At 43.7% G+C, this 17,045-nt stretch overlaps 1 long non-coding RNA gene and 1 pseudogene across 2 annotated transcripts in view; both read left to right on the forward strand.

Moving 5' to 3' along the window:
• The window catches only part of LOC119310422, a 46,975-nt gene extending 31,639 nt beyond the window's left edge, over positions 1 to 15,336 (forward strand). Inside the window, exons 2-4 of one of the 2 annotated variants that reach the window (XR_005150703.1) lie at positions 14,069 to 14,169; positions 14,562 to 14,659; positions 15,180 to 15,336. This is a non-coding gene — a long non-coding RNA (uncharacterized LOC119310422). The remainder of the gene's footprint in view (positions 1 to 14,068; positions 14,170 to 14,561; positions 14,660 to 15,179) is intronic. The other variant, XR_005150704.1, reaches the window with a different exon arrangement.
• On the forward strand, positions 8,566 to 8,704 carry LOC119351584 (annotated as a pseudogene).
• Positions 15,337 to 17,045: the final 1,709 nt, after the last annotated feature.

The raw sequence follows: 17,045 nt of genomic DNA on the forward strand, positions 1-17,045 counted from the left end.
TAGAAGGAGATTGTTAAGTGTGAGTGTGTGTTTTGCCCATCCAGGCGGAAGTTATGTGCACAAAAGAGGAGAACGATTCGATGTGGCATTAGGATTGAGGGTAATTAACTACGTATGGAGACATAGAGACCTTGAACGTGCATGTGTGAGAGGTATACATGTATACGTGGGATGTGTGTGTGTGCGCGCGCATGATCGAGATAAAAGAAAGAAGACATAAGTCCTAAGATCAACGACATGGGAGAGACGGATCGGTATGACAATATGCATGCATGTGAGAATGCAGGGAAGAAGGCCTGACAATTGAGCATGTGTTTTTGTCTTTAAGAGATAATGGCATGGGATGGAGCATGCATCTATGGCGAGCAGAGGGGGTGAGGCGCAACGATTGTGAAAAAGAGATCAACCTATAAATGCATATGTATGGATAGACATATATAGTGTGGGTGATAGGAAGCAAGACTCTGTGCGAGAAAGAAATGTTGATGGAGAAACTACAGATAGATACAGAGATGGAGATGCTAGCTAGAGAGACATCTGTTAGTTTGGGTGTCGGAGATGACCGTCGGGTGGTTCAAAGGGTGAAGTTATATATGTGTGTGAGAGGGCACTTGACTGCATGTAGAGCGAAACATATATAGTGTGCGTGATAGGAATCAAGAGTGAGGGCGAGAAAGAAGGTTGATGGAGAAACAGATAAATAGAAAGATAAAGATGCTAGCTAGTGTGCGCTGGAGATAGGAGTCGAGTGGATCAGAAGGCTGGGTTATGTGTGTGGGTGTGAGAGAGATAGAGAGAGGGTGCATGTGATTCACATACAAACAGATATCAGAGAGAAATGAGATCCAGAGAGACGGAGTTTTGTGTCTGCGAGAGAGAAAGATATTTCACAATGAGAGTGATAGCTAGAAAGACATGTGAGGGAACACAAGATATCTCTAGGGAGAGAGGGTGTGTTTGAGCGACATACAAGAGAACAATGGAGAAATATGAGACCCTGGGAGACAGAGTTTGTCTTTGTGTGTGAGAAAGAGATATTGAAGAGGAAGAGTCGTAGGTTCTCATATCTAAGGAGCGAAAGACATCTCTGTATGAGGGGTGTGCGAGTGGCACACATGGGAATAGTTGAGAGAAATGAGACCCCGGGAGACAAAGTTTTGTGTTTGTGTGAGAGAAAGAGATTCCACATGGAGAATCATAGCTAGAGACACATAGCAGGGAGCGAGATATACTTAGAGAGAGATAGAGTGATGAAGGTCGAGGGAGAGAGTACCATCAGTGTGTTACGAAGATAAAAGATCACTGTCGACATACATGTAGCACGAGAGATGCCCGAGAGACGATGAACGCGTATAGGTCTAGAGAGATAGTCCTATATAAGCATGAGTGATAGCTATATGAGACGAATATCTGGATTAAAGGGGATTCAAATATTTAAACTGGAGATCACGACATGATAATATCATAACGCAAATTGGTGTATCAAACATGCATATTCATTTGAATTTGGGCAAACGTGTAATGTTATATAGTTTATCAATATTGGTGATCCATAGATTCTTCAATTACAAACAATGCATGTTTTATATGCAATTAATGTCTAAACGGGATTACACCAAGGTTGTCAGAATCGTGATCTTGAATCGGATCGGAGCTCCGATGGTAGAATCGCAAATCATAGAATCTTCACTATCAGGATCGTAGAAACGTAGATTCTATGAACCAAAATCGTAGAATCAAAGGGGTTAATTTGGATCATAAAGTCGTAGAATCGTACAACAGAATCGCGATTCTGACAACCTTGGATTACACTATATGCACTGGCGGAGCTAGGCAAAATTGTTTGGGGGGGCCAAACAGAAAATATGGATGCTTGGGGGGGGGGGCAAAAGTCTATATTTCTTCTAATCTTCCTCTCCCAATTTTTTCCTTCACATAATTTACCCAGGCTGGGGGGCCATGGCCCCTGCAGACCACAACATAGCTCCGCCGCTGACTATATGTTGCGTGTGTGAAACACATTATACATGTTTGAGAAGTTAAAAAACCCCCGCATGAAACACACATTAATTGGAGACAGTTAGCGAGGAATGCATACATTGGATTTCAACATAAAGTGGTTTCAAATATTTGAAAATCCAAATTGATGGATACAACCTTATGAATCTGAGATCATGCCATTTGTAAACCATATTTATGTATAAATGGTGTTGTGCTTTTGAAAGTATATATAAAAAAATGATGTATATAGAATGTAATTCCAATTGAAAATGGATCCCGCCCGAAATAAAATAGTAGAATGAAACGGGATTCGAATTGAGTTGGCACGGTAAACGTGCACTGCGGAAAATTTGAACAAAGCGGGGAAAGTCGCAGTAACCGCCCGAAACCAAAATCTGCGAGATGGAAATCACTACTGCCTATCCCTACCATGCAAAGCCTATCTGCTGGATATCTATAGGTTTTGATAGGGGTAGGTTTGTAATTTCACCCAAACGTGACATAACCGCCTCTCACCCGGATTCATACACGGTGGGCGCCAAAACACAGTGTGCCCTCGACCGAAATCGACTCCCTCCCCAATTCATATTCATACACGGTGGGCGCCAAAAACAAACTCTCGTCGGCAAATATTCGGTGTATGCGAGATTACCGTCCTATCCCCAACCGACTAATGTTGCTGTGATGTAGTAGAAATTTGAAACGGGGGCTAAGTTTGTAAATTTCCTCGCATTTGAGACAAGCGCGCCCTGAATACATGGTTCCCCCCTTCCTCTCTACCTCCTTTTTCCCCATTCGCACTCTGTGGGCGCCAAAACACCCTCTCCACCCCACCCTCCTCCTTTCGCCGCCGTCCGCCACCCCATCCACCGCCGTCCTCCTCCACCATGATGGAGCTGATCCCCGCCGCCGCCGTCCATTACAAGAGATCGACCTCTCTCATCCACGCCTTCGGACCAGGATCCTTGCATCCCGTCCTCTCACTTCATCCCCGCCATCGTCCACCTTGCCGGCGCCGCTCCTACGACCATCTCGTCCACCGCGCCCCGCCGCCACCGTCTGCCCTCCTAGATCTGCTTCCACGCTGCCGACAGCCATCGCTACCGCAGCACCGTTAAATTCTCAGCAGATGCGTACACGGCGCCGCACCAGAGGCGGTACTCTTTCGTATCTTCTCAACTTATTTATCGTAGCAAGAAAATAGATCGCCACTGCTTTACTCTGATTTCTTGTCTTGGTTGCGAAGTTGCCTTTGTCCGGTTTGCACCTTCAGATCCGCCATGGCACGCTCAACACTATACTCCCAATGCTTATAGTTTTCCCCTTTTATATTCCACACTAGTTAAATCACAGTAGACTAAATTTCAAAATTGGGTCAGTCAATTTTTCAGAGCTCGCCGGAGTTCGCCGGTGCGATCCAAGGGGCTCGGGTGGTTGTGGGGCCTCGCCGAACGAAGAAAACTCGACGCGGGTGGGGGGTGGGGTGGCGGAGGAACACAGGCGGTGGGGGCCAGTGGTCCGGCCGGCGGCCCGTGCGGTGTTCTATATGGGAAGAATCAGAGACGAGGAAAAAGAAGGGTAGGAGATGTAGGATCTTCATCCAACCGCCTGAAATGGTCGAGAGGCAGCTGGGAGTTGCATTCTTAATGCGCTCTGGTTCATCATGTGTGGGCACAGCGCAACCAACATTTTATTATCCAAAATCTGCTTGCTCTTCTTTACCATGTTCGACAGTGCTGGCCTGTACGTGATCGATAGGCTTTCAATTACTAGCTGCAATACAACACCGTATTTTCAAGCCAGTTGCACTTTCCCGATTTATATATCGTGGTTATGGTGTACCCCTGTTATGTACACTATGATCTGCCTAGTTGCTGTGTGCTCTTGTTATCATGGTTTGGCAATAAACTCTCTATACAGTATATTATGAACCTATCATCTGCCAGCTATCCTTACTTCTGGAGCCTATTTTTTTGTGTACTTTTGCCAGATTATGTAAATGCACGCACGATATTACAGCACACATGAGCTCCCTCATCAGAATCCAGTGATAGCACATAAGTGTTTACAGGGGCGCCCCTATATTAGAATAACATCTGCATTATAAAGATAATCTCACAACTATTTATGTTTTCATGGTTCTCAGATATTATACGCAATTACAGTGAATATCAGAATCCGCGCATTAGAAGAATATTGTGGAACACTACAATGACTTACAAAATTGGCACCAAGGCATTGAGTGCCATTCTGGAAGCAATGAAACTCGTACGCTCCCCACCTGTTGATTCTTGTTCAGAATATCATCCGAATGACTATTCTAACCTCGAGGAGTCAAAAGCAGATGGCCTGTCTTGTTCACCCATCAAGGTGCCTGTTCTAATTTGGCAAGGTTTTATTGATTGCGCGTATCTTGCATATGTTGTCTTGCATTTCTTCTACTTTGTTGCACCACCATCTGCTTAGTTTACTCATCATATAAATCGAGATGCCATGCCCATCCATTATCAATACATATTCCATCTGTCGTCATACCATGTTTTTCCACTCAAATGTTGTTCTTGTGCATCAGACATCAAAAAGGAAGAGGGTGATTGCCAAACCTGAAGGAGCACCAGCAAAGTCCTTGAAAAACGTGGTGGTGCCAGAGAAATCAGACAGCGCCCCACTCATATTGGCTGTACAACCAGTGACACAAAACATAGGACCGACTCCAGCAGACCGTACCCATACTTCACTGGCCACACCACTAGCCCCACCACACAGGATCTGCACTCCAGCAAAAGGTATACCGATTTCATTTGCCATAGCACCAGCTGTACCACAGAAAAATCCCACTCCAGCAAAAAGTACAGCAAGTCCACCGGCCGAAGACCTATCCCAACTGCAGAGACAGCCAATTCCTGCAGATTGGAACCCCATTCCATTTATTCCCAGTTTAAAAGATAATGCTTTTGATGTTGTTAGGGACTACGTGCATATATTCCCATCATGGGAAGATTATAGTGAAGACAAACACCATTTTCACATCTTCCTGTCCAACTTACGTGTAAGTGCTATTATTCATGGTTATTATTTTCCTGTTTTCTGCTGATCGAACACATCAATGATTTACATTACATTGTTGTAACTAGGTGAGGGTCAATCTGGATAGTCATGACGAGCAAAGCTTGCTTGTGCTTTTCAAGGAAGCATTGCAGCAGTATCGGTGTAACCTGAGGAAATCACACTTTGATGGCAAGTCTATAAACGAATTTTCAGTGAAGTCTGCTGTGCTAAATTTAGAAGGCATTGAATCGAAAAACCTTGTTATGCACTGGTCTCGTTCCCAGGATGAGGCACTGTCTATAAAATTACATGACAATTTGAACTTCTACTTTTCCGCATGTGCCTTACGGATCTTTTTTGTAGGAAATCAGCTCGAAGAAGAATTCCGGTTTGAAAAGAACGACATGATATCGCAAATATGCTGCCCGCTGCTTTGCTCTTGTTAGTACCTGTTGTCCTGTATCACTGTACTTGCATACATACCTGGTTCATTATGTGACAGAAGTATGCATGATAGCTTGCTTATCAGTTGTTCGCTCCAAATTATCTGATCTGTATGAATGGTTACATTAGTGTAGAATATATCCAATGCCAATGAATTTTTTTAGCTCGGCATTGTTCTTGTAAGTACATGATGTCCTTTATCAGTGTACTTATATTGACAGGTAGTTGTTCATGTACCATCACTCTGCAGCTTATTTTCCTTTGCCCTCCATTTTCTACACATCAGATCTATATTTACTCTTACCATAAGGTTGGTACTGAAGAAGTTTAGCTGTGCATTGCTCTTGGCTGCGCCTTTTGTCTGTATTGCTACACATACATTTATAGCTACTTGGTTATGTAGCATCACTCTTCATCTTATCTTAAATATTCTCCATTTTTTCGTATATTATCACATCTATATTTACTCTTAACAAAATGTAGAATAAAGGCAATGCTTATGAAGAAGATTCTGTGCTAAACTTCTTGAATTGCACCCCCATCAGCATGGACAAGGGCTTTATAGAGCCTGTCTTCACCAGTAATATAAGTTTGTCCTTCTCAAGCCTTCAAAGTTTGTTGTGTATATTTGGTTAGGCATGACTGCAACAGCTGTTTATTTTTGGTGTTTGCATCAAATTGCATATTTAAAGTTTATTATGTAGTTCATAAACAAAAGTTTGTCCTTCTCAATTTAAGTTTTCAGTTGTACAACCAAGTTCCTTCTTCATACCATGTAATTAAACTATACAGAGCAAGTGATCTTCTTTTGCACTGCATGTATGCTTCTGTTCTTCATCCGTAATCCAGTGGTGTGGTGAACCTACCCAATACAGCACAATGTCATATTCTGCAATGTCTTAACTATGAACAATGTCATATCATTCTACTATTATTTAAACCGTCTCTTTATTTGCCAATCTGAAATGGGATAAATTGACAACACACTAACCATTGGTACTTATGAGTTCTTGATCTGTAATTCAGTGGTGTCGTGAAGCTGCCAATTCCTTCACAATGTCATTTCCTGCCATATCTTGACCTGAACAATACCATATTGTGTTAATGCAATTTTAAACTGTGTCACTTTATTCGTCAGTAAGAAATGTGATGAATTGTCAGCACTGATAATTTTATGTGCCAAACCTGTCATCTGTCTGCTTGTTTATCTTTCAGAGTGAGGAATATATAAGTGTTGAAACAAGCGCAGTCTCATCTTCTTGCTCAGCTGCTTGCCCTGCAGCTCCCCAGCAGGGCTAACCTTTCTTGAACTCTATTGAAGTGCTGTCGGTTTTGTATATTATTTTGTCGGCGTGTTTATTTGCACTGCTGGCGATCTTTGATGCCCAGTGTATGTAATCTGCTGTCTGCTTGTGCTTTATTATCGTAGTAGCGAACTTTGATGCCCAGTGGATGTAATATGTCGTAATTTCTTTATTGTATAGTCTAGGTTTTTTCTTATTCACGATGCTGCAGTTATTTTTACTGTATATATGTCCAGTCTTCGCAGTAAACCGGCCAAACCGTAAAATTACGGTATATAATCGGGCTGTCATGCAATCACGATGTATGATCCGCATCATGGGCCCTGTCAAACTGGCCCACTAGTAGATTCGGGCCTTTAATAGGCCGAGTAACCCCCGACCCTCTTTTCGCAAGAAAACTCAATGTGCTTTTAGGAGGCTGAGAAGTAGCCTGGGCCTGCAACATGCCGAATAGCTCACGGGCCGGCGGCAGCCCGAAATGGACCCCGACCCATGATTGTGCGAATCAATTCACGGGCTTTTAACAGGCCAAAGTTGTCTCGATCCTTATTTGGCCCAATCAGATATCGGCTGCGAGCAGGCCGGATGCAAACCGGGTTATAGTTAGGCCCAATTATATGACGGGCTTTTAACAGGCCGAAATTAATATAGGGCCAAAATGTTAAATGGGCCCTTAACAGGCCGAAACTAATATCAGGCTGAATTACTAAATGGGCCTTTAGCAAGTGGGCCCAAAAGCATAGCGTCCAGTCAATGGGCCGAATCTGATATGGGCCATAATTGAGCCCAAAGCCTCTTAAAGGGACGAACCTGATCTGGGCCGTGATTTGGCCCAGAAAGTGGGAGGCTTTTAACGGGCCGGATCTTATATGGGCCATTATTAGGCCCGGAACGTGGCAGGCCATTAATGGACCAGATCAATTATGGGCCGGCATTTGGCCCAAAACATGGCAGCCAGTTAATGGGCCGGCCTACTAGGGTCCTCAAAATCTTGTAGGCGTACAGCTGGGCCGGCCCATTAATGTCGGCGCAATCTCGTGGGCCTTTAGCTGGGCCGACCCATTATGATCCACAAGAATTTTGTGGGCCTTTACCTGGGCCAGCCCATTATGGCACACAAAAATCTTGTGGGCCTTTACCTGGGCCGGCCTATTATGGCTCGCGAAATCTTGTGAGCCTTTAGCTGGGCCAGCCCATTATAGTCCGCAAAATCTCGTGGGCCTTTAACTGGGCCGACCCATTAAGGGCCACAAAATCTTGTGGGCCTTTAGTTGGGCCGGCCCATTTAAACTTGTTGGGTCGTGCCACATGTCAATGTACCATAGGCGCCTTCTGTCCAGTGAGTGGATGACATCTGTCCCAACGATGAGCCGACACGTGTTTCCTCCAGCCAATGATGATTTTACACGTGGAAAATCCCCATTGGTCGGGGCTGTTAACGTGTTATCGGATCCAAAACCCGACCCGATAGCTTAACGGTGTTCCGTTACGGTGGATGCCACATGTCGGTCACCCTTGACGAAAGCACTTCTGTGACGCGCGATTTATCGTCATGGAAGTGGACACTTCCGTGATGATAATTTTGGTAATGTCATGGAACACTTCTACGACAACACATGTATGACTATCTTGATTCTATCATAAATTTGTCATGGATGTACATGCATGACAAAAAACGCGACCTACTATGACAAACACGTATCATCACGGAAGTGTTTTTTTTGCAGTGATGTGCACCCTCGCCGACGAGCTTGCAGCGGCGGGGCGGCCACTTGAGGATGACGAGCTGATCTCCTACATCCTCAACGGCCTCGACATGGACTACCAGTCGTTGGTCTCTGCCCTTGACGCCTGCACCATCCCGGTCACCCTTGATGAATTGTTTGCTCAGATGAGTAACTTTGATCAAAGGGTGGCTTTGTACCAAGGGGCAGGGACCGGCGGCGGCTTCAAATCTTTGGCGAACATCGCCACACGCGGCCGCGGCGGCGGCTCCCGCTACCGCGACCCTCCTCGCAACAAGGGCAAGAGCTCCGGAGGGGGCAACAGCAGCGGCCAGAACAACAACAACGCACGCGGCGGCAGCCGACCCTCATCCACCAACAATAGGGGCCAGCGCACCAGCTCCTCCAACAGCAACAGATCATGCCCGGACGCTGTTCGGTGCCAAATCTGTGGCAAGTTGGGTCACTCAACCAAAAATTGCTGGTACCGGTTTGAAGATGATGATGATGCATCGTCTCAAGATGAAAAGGTGGCCGGGGCAGCTGAAGCCTCATATGGTGTTGACACGAATTGGTACGTCGACAGTGGAGCCACGAACCACATCACCGGTGAGTTGGAAAAAGTGACCATGCGTGAGAAATACCGCGGCCAAGATCACATCCACACCGCTAGTGGAGAAGGTATTAAGATTGGTCACATTGGTCATTCTGTTATTAAAACCCCTCATAGAAAAATTCATCTTAGAATTTTTTTGCATGTTCCTAGTGCTTCCAAAAGTCGCCTTTCTGTTCATCGCATTGCCATTTATAATCATGTCTTTCTTGAATTTCACCCCTTCTTCTTTTTGATCAAGGATCAGGCCACGAGGAGGGTGCTATATCGAGGTAGATGTGTTCGAGGGCTTTACCCATTGATTTCGGAGATAAGAAGACTCAATAAACAAGTTTTTAGTGCCACCAAAGTCTCATCCACACGGTGGCATGATCGATTAGGACATGCATCTTTTTCTTTATTTGAGCGTTTGCTTAGGAAAAATAAGCTCCCATATGTTGGAGAGCGTGATGTTGAAACAATTTGTGATTCCCGCCAAAGAGCTAAAAGTCATCAGTTGCCTTATCCTATTTCCACAGGTATTTCTACCAAACCTTTGCAGCTTATCTTTTCTGATGTGTGGGGACCAGCTCGCTCCTCTGTTGGTAGACATACGTATTATATGAGTTCCATTGACGACTATAGTAAATTTACCTGGATCTATCTTCTCAAGAAAAGATCCGATGTATGCGAAGTTTTTCTTAATTTCTAAGATTTAGTTGAAAGAAAATTTGACACCAAAATCATCGCCCTCCAATCTGATTGGAGTGGAGAATACGAGAAGCTCAACTCCTTCTTTCAAAAACTTGGCATCTCTCACCATGTGTCGTGTCCATATGCCCATCAACAGAATGGGTCTGCTGAACGCAAACATAGACACATTGTCGAAGTTGGCTTTGCCCTTCTTGCTGGCGCCTCTATGCCCTTAAAATTTTGGGATGAGGCCTTTCTCACAGCTGTCCATATCATCAATATGCTACCTAGTCATGTTATCAACAATGAAACTCCCACCGAAAGGCTTCTTCACAGCAAACCAGACTACACTTCTCTCCGTGTGTTTGGATGCGCTTGTTGGCCCAATCTTCGCCCTTACAACAATCGAAAACTCAGTTTTAGGTCAAAACAATGTGTGTTCATTGGCTACAGTGCACAACACAAAGGCGTCAAGTGCCTTGATGTTTCAATTGGACGCGTCTACATTTCACGAGATGTCGTTTTTGATGAAACAAAATTTCCCTTTGCCACCCTTCATCCCAGTGCCGGTGCCCTACTTCGTCAAGAAATTCTTCTCTTACCACCTAGTCTCACCGGTCAAGGGGTAAATAACTGTATTGATCATATGATGACTAATCCTCATCACCGTGCACTTGAGCTTTGTGATGATCCAGATGGCAATGGTGCAGAAAATGATGAAGGAATCACAGAGAATGGTGAAGAAATCACCCCAAACAGTCCACATTTTATGTGTCACACAACGGGGAACAGATCCTCATCGGGATTGGAGCTCCAGCAGTATGGCAGAAAATCTGCCCCGGGATCCGTGTCGCAGCAGGGCGCCAGCGCGCCAGATTCTGTGTCGCCCGCCAGGCGCGGCGACAGTGACCCAGCGGCGGCCACGCGGCTCGCCTCGGCTAGGCCAGAAGCGGCGTCCGACCTGCGCCAATCCCTGGAGCCCATGTGGTAGGAGCCCCTGGCCCGCTAACCCGCGGGCGGACCCCGCCACTACATGCGCCACCAGCAGCTGGGCGCGCGATCTGGCGTGGATTCGCCCCAGCCCACGACAGGCGTGCGATCCGAGGCGGATCCGGTCAGGCCCGTACCCTCCACGCGGTCTGGATCTTCTGCGCCTCCCGTCACGACTCCAACATCGCCCGTCGCCACAGAAGATCCCGCCGCCACGACTGCTGGCGCGGCTGGTGCGTCGGGAGCCCCAGGGGGATCTGCATCGGGATTGTCTGGTCCAGAGGTTGGATCCTCTGCGCCCGCCGATGCTGCCACCTCTTCTGCTCAACCTCGTACAAGACTACAAAAGGGAGTAATTCAACCCGTCAATTATAAACAAATAACCAAGTTCGGTTTAGCGTGTACTACAGGTGAACCTGGTACGCTTGATGAAGCCCTCAGGGATACGCGCTGGAAAAAGGCCATGGAAGAGGAATACATGGCACTTCAAAAAAATAAGACGTGGCATCTTGTGTCTCCACGACGAGGTAAAACTTTGATTGATTGTAAATGGGTTTATAGGATCAAAAGAAAGTCCGATGGAACCATAGACCGCTACAAAGCTAGACTTGTTGCAAAAGGCTTCAAACAACGGTATGGCATAGACTATGAGGACACCTTTAGTCCAGTGGTCAAAGCTGCTACTATTCGCCTTGTACTGTCTATTGCTGTTTCTAGGGGATGGAGTCTCAGACAACTAGATGTGCATAACGCGTTTCTTCATGGTGTTCTGGAAGAGGAAGTATACATGAAACAACCTCCTGGTTTTGAGAACAAGGATAAACCCTTTCATGTGTGTAAGCTTGACAAAGCTCTATATGGACCGAAGCAAGCTCCCAGGGCATGGCATTCTCGTCTCAGTCAGAAACTACAAGCACTTGGTTTTGTTCCTTCGAAATCTGTTACGTCTCTATTCATCTACAATAAGTGCAAAACATCTATTTTTGTTCTTATCTATGTTGATGATATTATTGTCACAAGTTCATCTAATGAAGCAGTGACAGGATTGTTGAAGGATCTAAGTGCTGAGTTTGCTCTTAAAGATCTGGGAGACTTACATTTTTTCTTAGGGATTGAGGTAAAGAAAACTGAGGATGGCCTTCATCTCTCTCAAGAAAAGTATGCTGCTGATCTGGTAAGGAGAGTTGGCTTGCAAGGATGTAAAACCTCCCCAACTCCTTTGTCTAGCACAGAAAAATTGTCACTTGAAGAGGGAGATCCCTTGGGTCAAGAAGATAGTACTAGATATAGAAGTCTAGTAGGAGCACTTCAGTACCTCACCTTAACAAGGCCAGATATATCCTTTGTAGTCAACAAAGTATGCCAATTTCTTCATGCACCCACTACTGTTCATTGGACTGCTGCCAAGTGCATAGTGAGATATGTGAAAAATACTATGAGTCTTGGTCTTACATTCACCAAATCTTCATCAAATCTTGTCAGTGCTTTTTCTGACTCTGATTGGGCAGGATGCATAGATGACAGACGCTCCACTGGTGGATTTGCAGTTTTCTTTGGGCCAAATCTCATATCATGGTGTGCAAAGAAACATGCTACTTTATCACGATCTAGCACTGAAGCTGAGTATAAAGCTTTAGCAAATGCTACTGCTGAGATTATCTGGGTTCAGTCCATGTTGAGAGAGCTGGGTGTGAAGCACACCAAAACTCCATGTTTATGGTGTGACAATCTGGGTGCTACTTATCTGTCTGCTAACCCGGTTTTTCATGCCAGGACAAAACACATTGAGATAGATTTTCATTTTGTCAGAGAAAGAGTTGCAAAGAGACAATTGGATATTCGCTTTGTGCATTCACGAGATCAAGTTGCAGATGGCTTCACAAAAGCATTGCCTACGAAAAGTTTTGAAGAGTTCAAGAGTAATCTCAACTTGACCAAGTTGTGATTAAGGGAGGGTGTTAAACAACGTTGCTATATGTCAAGGTGGTTCGGTGCAACCGGTGCAACTATGTATTCAGGTTGAACCGCATAGGCTAGATAGATATTCTCTGTAACAATATTCTCTCTAGTTTATCCCTTGTACTCCAAGTAGCTTATCCCTTGTATCTCAAGTTTCAATCTCAACAACTTGTACACTATCAGGGAGTCGCGCCCCTGCCTTTATAACATGCAGCCGTCGCCCTGAACCGGATACGACGTTTCCACAGTAGCAAACTTGATCCATCTGATGTGTTGTTGCCTGGATCAATACAAGGCCAATGATATATAGGTGACAAAGTATGTAGGCAATATTCACACAGACTTATACCTGGATCCAGTGAGTAACTATCGTCAACATTTGTCCCATCCATATGGCCTGCAACACATGATGTATAGACCATGTCACTGTGAGAAGGGCCTGATGCTTGCCATGTGTACGAAATTCTGAAAGCGAGAAATATACCTGTAGGTACGTCTTCATCTGGTTGATGTTCACTTGCCTTGCTTTTTGAATTCCCCATATGTACCTATCAGACGGCAGCTCCCTGAGACGGAAAGATCATTGTTTGATGTATGTAGCAAAAAAACGCCCAGACGAAAATATCTATTGTCATTGTTTTAACTGTTTTTCTTGCTTTTCAGAAGCCTCGCACCAGGACCAAGTTTTTTCTTGATTTTCATAAGTGAAGGAGACCAGGACCACAACAAACATACTGAATTTAAAAGGAATGACAACTCCAGAAGACTATATGACAGTAATGTGCTTGTACAGATTACAAAATAGCGTTTATGCTCACATGACACATCATGCGTACAAAACAGCGTTTCTGCTTACATAACACACCATGTGAAGTTGGAAGAATGGTTGTAGTTCATTATGGAGAAACTGAAAAAAAAGATGATGGTATATCTTTACTACATTATAAATGGCATTTCGTGCTAGCGGCATGTCACTACCACAAAATTATTTCTCTTAAACACCACTACTTTTATGTACAATGCTTTTACAACCGATTCAATTTATTTTGTACATAGAGCTGTTGGTCCTTTATGATTATTTTATTTCTTCAGTACAAATGCTTTTAGCTCTTGATATTTCATTATGGCTGTAGACTTATCCATTGACACACCACTTTTAGAAACTTTTTTCGTTGGAATAAGAAGAACAACAATGATTTAACTGTAAAAAAATGCTGAAAAATGCAACCTGATGTGCATGAGTACCTTAGAGATATATGCTAGACAACAACAATGATTTAACTTGTTGTTTCTGCTCTAAATCTTCTGTATAGACTGTTTACAGGAGAGAGGTACTCCCTGCTGAATGTATGACTCTTGTGAGTTTGACTATTAAGTAGTCAAAGAAGCAAGGATGCCAGGATGGAATGTCAAGGTGCGCACCCTTATTTCTGGTAAAATAGTAAGTGGACTAACTGAGATGAAACAGAACAATGTATCTCTTTTATTTGTTAGAAATGCTGCAATTTCTATATCTTTTGTTAGAAATGTTACAACTTGTATATCTTTTGACCTGGCCATGACAATTGTTCAAAAGGAAGTAATTACACAAATATTTGGATTTTAGATTTTTTCTGTATGCTTGCATATATGATTTTTTTTCACAATCAAACACCAAATGCTATAACAGAATTACTGATTTTTTCACAATCAAACACCAAATGCTATAACAGAATTACTGTGTGCAATTCTCTCATATTAAAGTATTGTAGTTGTATTTAGTACTTTCTTGAGGTGTGAAATTCATTTTTTATTTTTCTTGCGCAGTTTAAAAGAAATAATGGCAGAGATATTAAAATTCAAACCTGGCTTATTTTGCTTAATATGGGTTCAGAAGGCAATTGTCCCTGAGCTAATGTCTAAACGTATGTTAGCTTAACAGGTTGTCTTGCCGCCGCAACTTTTGATTTTGATTAATGCAAAGCAACTTTGGATCTTCTCATCGATACATCTTGGGTTGTCGTTCTTCCTGAACGAAGGATTTTTTCCTAGATTGTGCTATGAAACAATGCTTGTATAATGCCTTGATCTCTTTTCTATACAATGCCTTATGTGTCACCCCCCTCCAATTAAACTCCAAGGTAGTTTTGTAGTAGAAAGTAAAGATCATTTGGGTATTAAAATTCAAACCTGGCTTACAATTTAGTAGATTCCATGCATGGATGAATGGAGGGGGGCGACACATAAGGTATGACACGAGGCGTTAATGGATCTGGATCTCCTGGTTATATACTCTTAGAAGTTAGAAATCAGTTTTCTCTTAGTGATGGTTAGCATGCTTGCCTACTTCTGGTCATGTGTTCCTTGCTCAGATGAATGTAACTCAACCTTTTCTCCAGTTATGTGAAAGCCATCTAAATTGCATCTACTCTTTCACTGTAACAGGTTACTGAAGTGCAGTCACGTGCATTGGCTTTCTCATGTGGGTTGGGCCTCATACTTTTCTGTGAAAGCACTGCCAACTGCTGGTATTTTTACAGTAGCCCCCAACTAAATGGAGAAAAGTCCACTCGCATTAGGAGTAAACTGTTCATGCGTGGCTGTATGAGATGCGATGGCTGTATGGGATGAGATGGCTGTATGAAACTGGTATGAGATGCGATGGATGTATGAGATGCGATGGCTGTATCAAATAATACCTATATCTCGTCGGCGTCTCCTCGTCCAGGATCAGCGCCGGATCCTGGACGTGTTCGGCGGCGGATCCTGGACGTGTTCAGCGCCGGATCCTGGACGTGTCCGATGGAGGGCGGCGAGTGAGGCGCCTTTGATGTGCGAGGCCGGTCGTGCGTGCGAGTTGTTCTCGCTCGAGGGCAGGAGACCTCGCTCGTAAGTGCGGGCGATTGGTTTAGTTTTTTTTTCGCTGGTTAATTCTCGTAGGTTTTTTTTCGTTGGTTAATTTTCGTAGATTTTGTTTACTTCGTTTGTCTTTGGGTGCGATCAGAGGTTAGGCCCTGGAGTGCGTGGGGCGGGTGGGGGCCTCGGTACGAGGGTTTTTTGGTTCGTGGTGGCTCAGTGTGAGGTGGGAGGAGGTACCAAAAAAAAACCATGGGAGGTGGGATGAAAAAAAATCTAAAAGCGAGACTACCAACTGCTCCATTAGAAGTAGAGATGCACGCATGTTTGCTTATTACAGGTATGTGTTATTTTTTCTAGCTAAGATACATATTACATGGTTCAGCAGACAACTTTTCGAATCTGTAACCCTCCATCTTGTTACCATATTCAGCTAACGAATGTCATTTCCAATTGCTCCTTTTTTAGGGGTATTTCCAATTGCTACTTCAGGTGCTCCTACTGTTAGTATAAATAGTTTCGACGACATATTCTAATCAGATAATAATTCGCTAGTCGTTTGCATGCCTTATTTCAGTGAAGATCATACTAACATGGTGTCGTAAGTACAAACTATATGATAAGGCTGGAACTTTAACAATCGGAAAATCAGCAACGACTAGCAAATTAAGGTTTCCTTTTTTAGTTGCACATAATTCGGCCGCTCAAACGGTATTCGGCCACTCCTTTGATAGTGAACAGAAAAAAAATCATTTTTAGTTGGACATTATGTCGTTGAAAATTGCATCTAATATTTTGTGTAGGGGAATGGGTTCTTTCTTGGATTCCAAACAATAGTTTTCTTGTTTATCTTGTGTGAATTAACTAAGGATGATCCATTTTGCACGGTCTACTTCCAAACCAACTATTAATCAGACCATCTCAAGGGAGAACACGAGTCTCCGTCAAATGAAACATGAATGTTGGATATAACATGTTCGCTATTTCATCATGTTGACCCTGGAGCTTATAGAGCAACATTATGTGATATGCAACTATAAAATTGATTCCATTTTACCTCGTAAGTCGGCTTGGTTAACTTTACTAAATTGGTCAGTTCGCTAATTATCTTGTCACTGTGATGCACAAGATGAAGGGTTGTGCATTATTTCTGATAATGTAGGGTAATTTTTTTTATTATATTGCATAAATGCCCGCTAGCCTTTCTTTGGTATATGAACATTTCTATTATAGTGCTCATAATTATTGTCCGTACCTGAAGCTAAAGGATAGATGAAGTGGAGCTAGAAGATCTGATATTGTTGGATTAGATTATTTTAGAGAAAATGACATGATAATTTATGGGGTCATTTGATAGATTTTCAAGGTACGCTATGGCACTAAAAGGAGCCATAGCCATTATGTGCCATCTATGGTGATCTTGCAAGGCATGTTGTGCTCGAAGCACTCCCCTTA

Source organism: Triticum dicoccoides, chromosome 1B, assembly GCF_002162155.2.
Source record: "Triticum dicoccoides isolate Atlit2015 ecotype Zavitan chromosome 1B, WEW_v2.0, whole genome shotgun sequence".
Classification (NCBI taxonomy): domain Eukaryota; kingdom Viridiplantae; phylum Streptophyta; class Magnoliopsida; order Poales; family Poaceae; genus Triticum; species Triticum dicoccoides.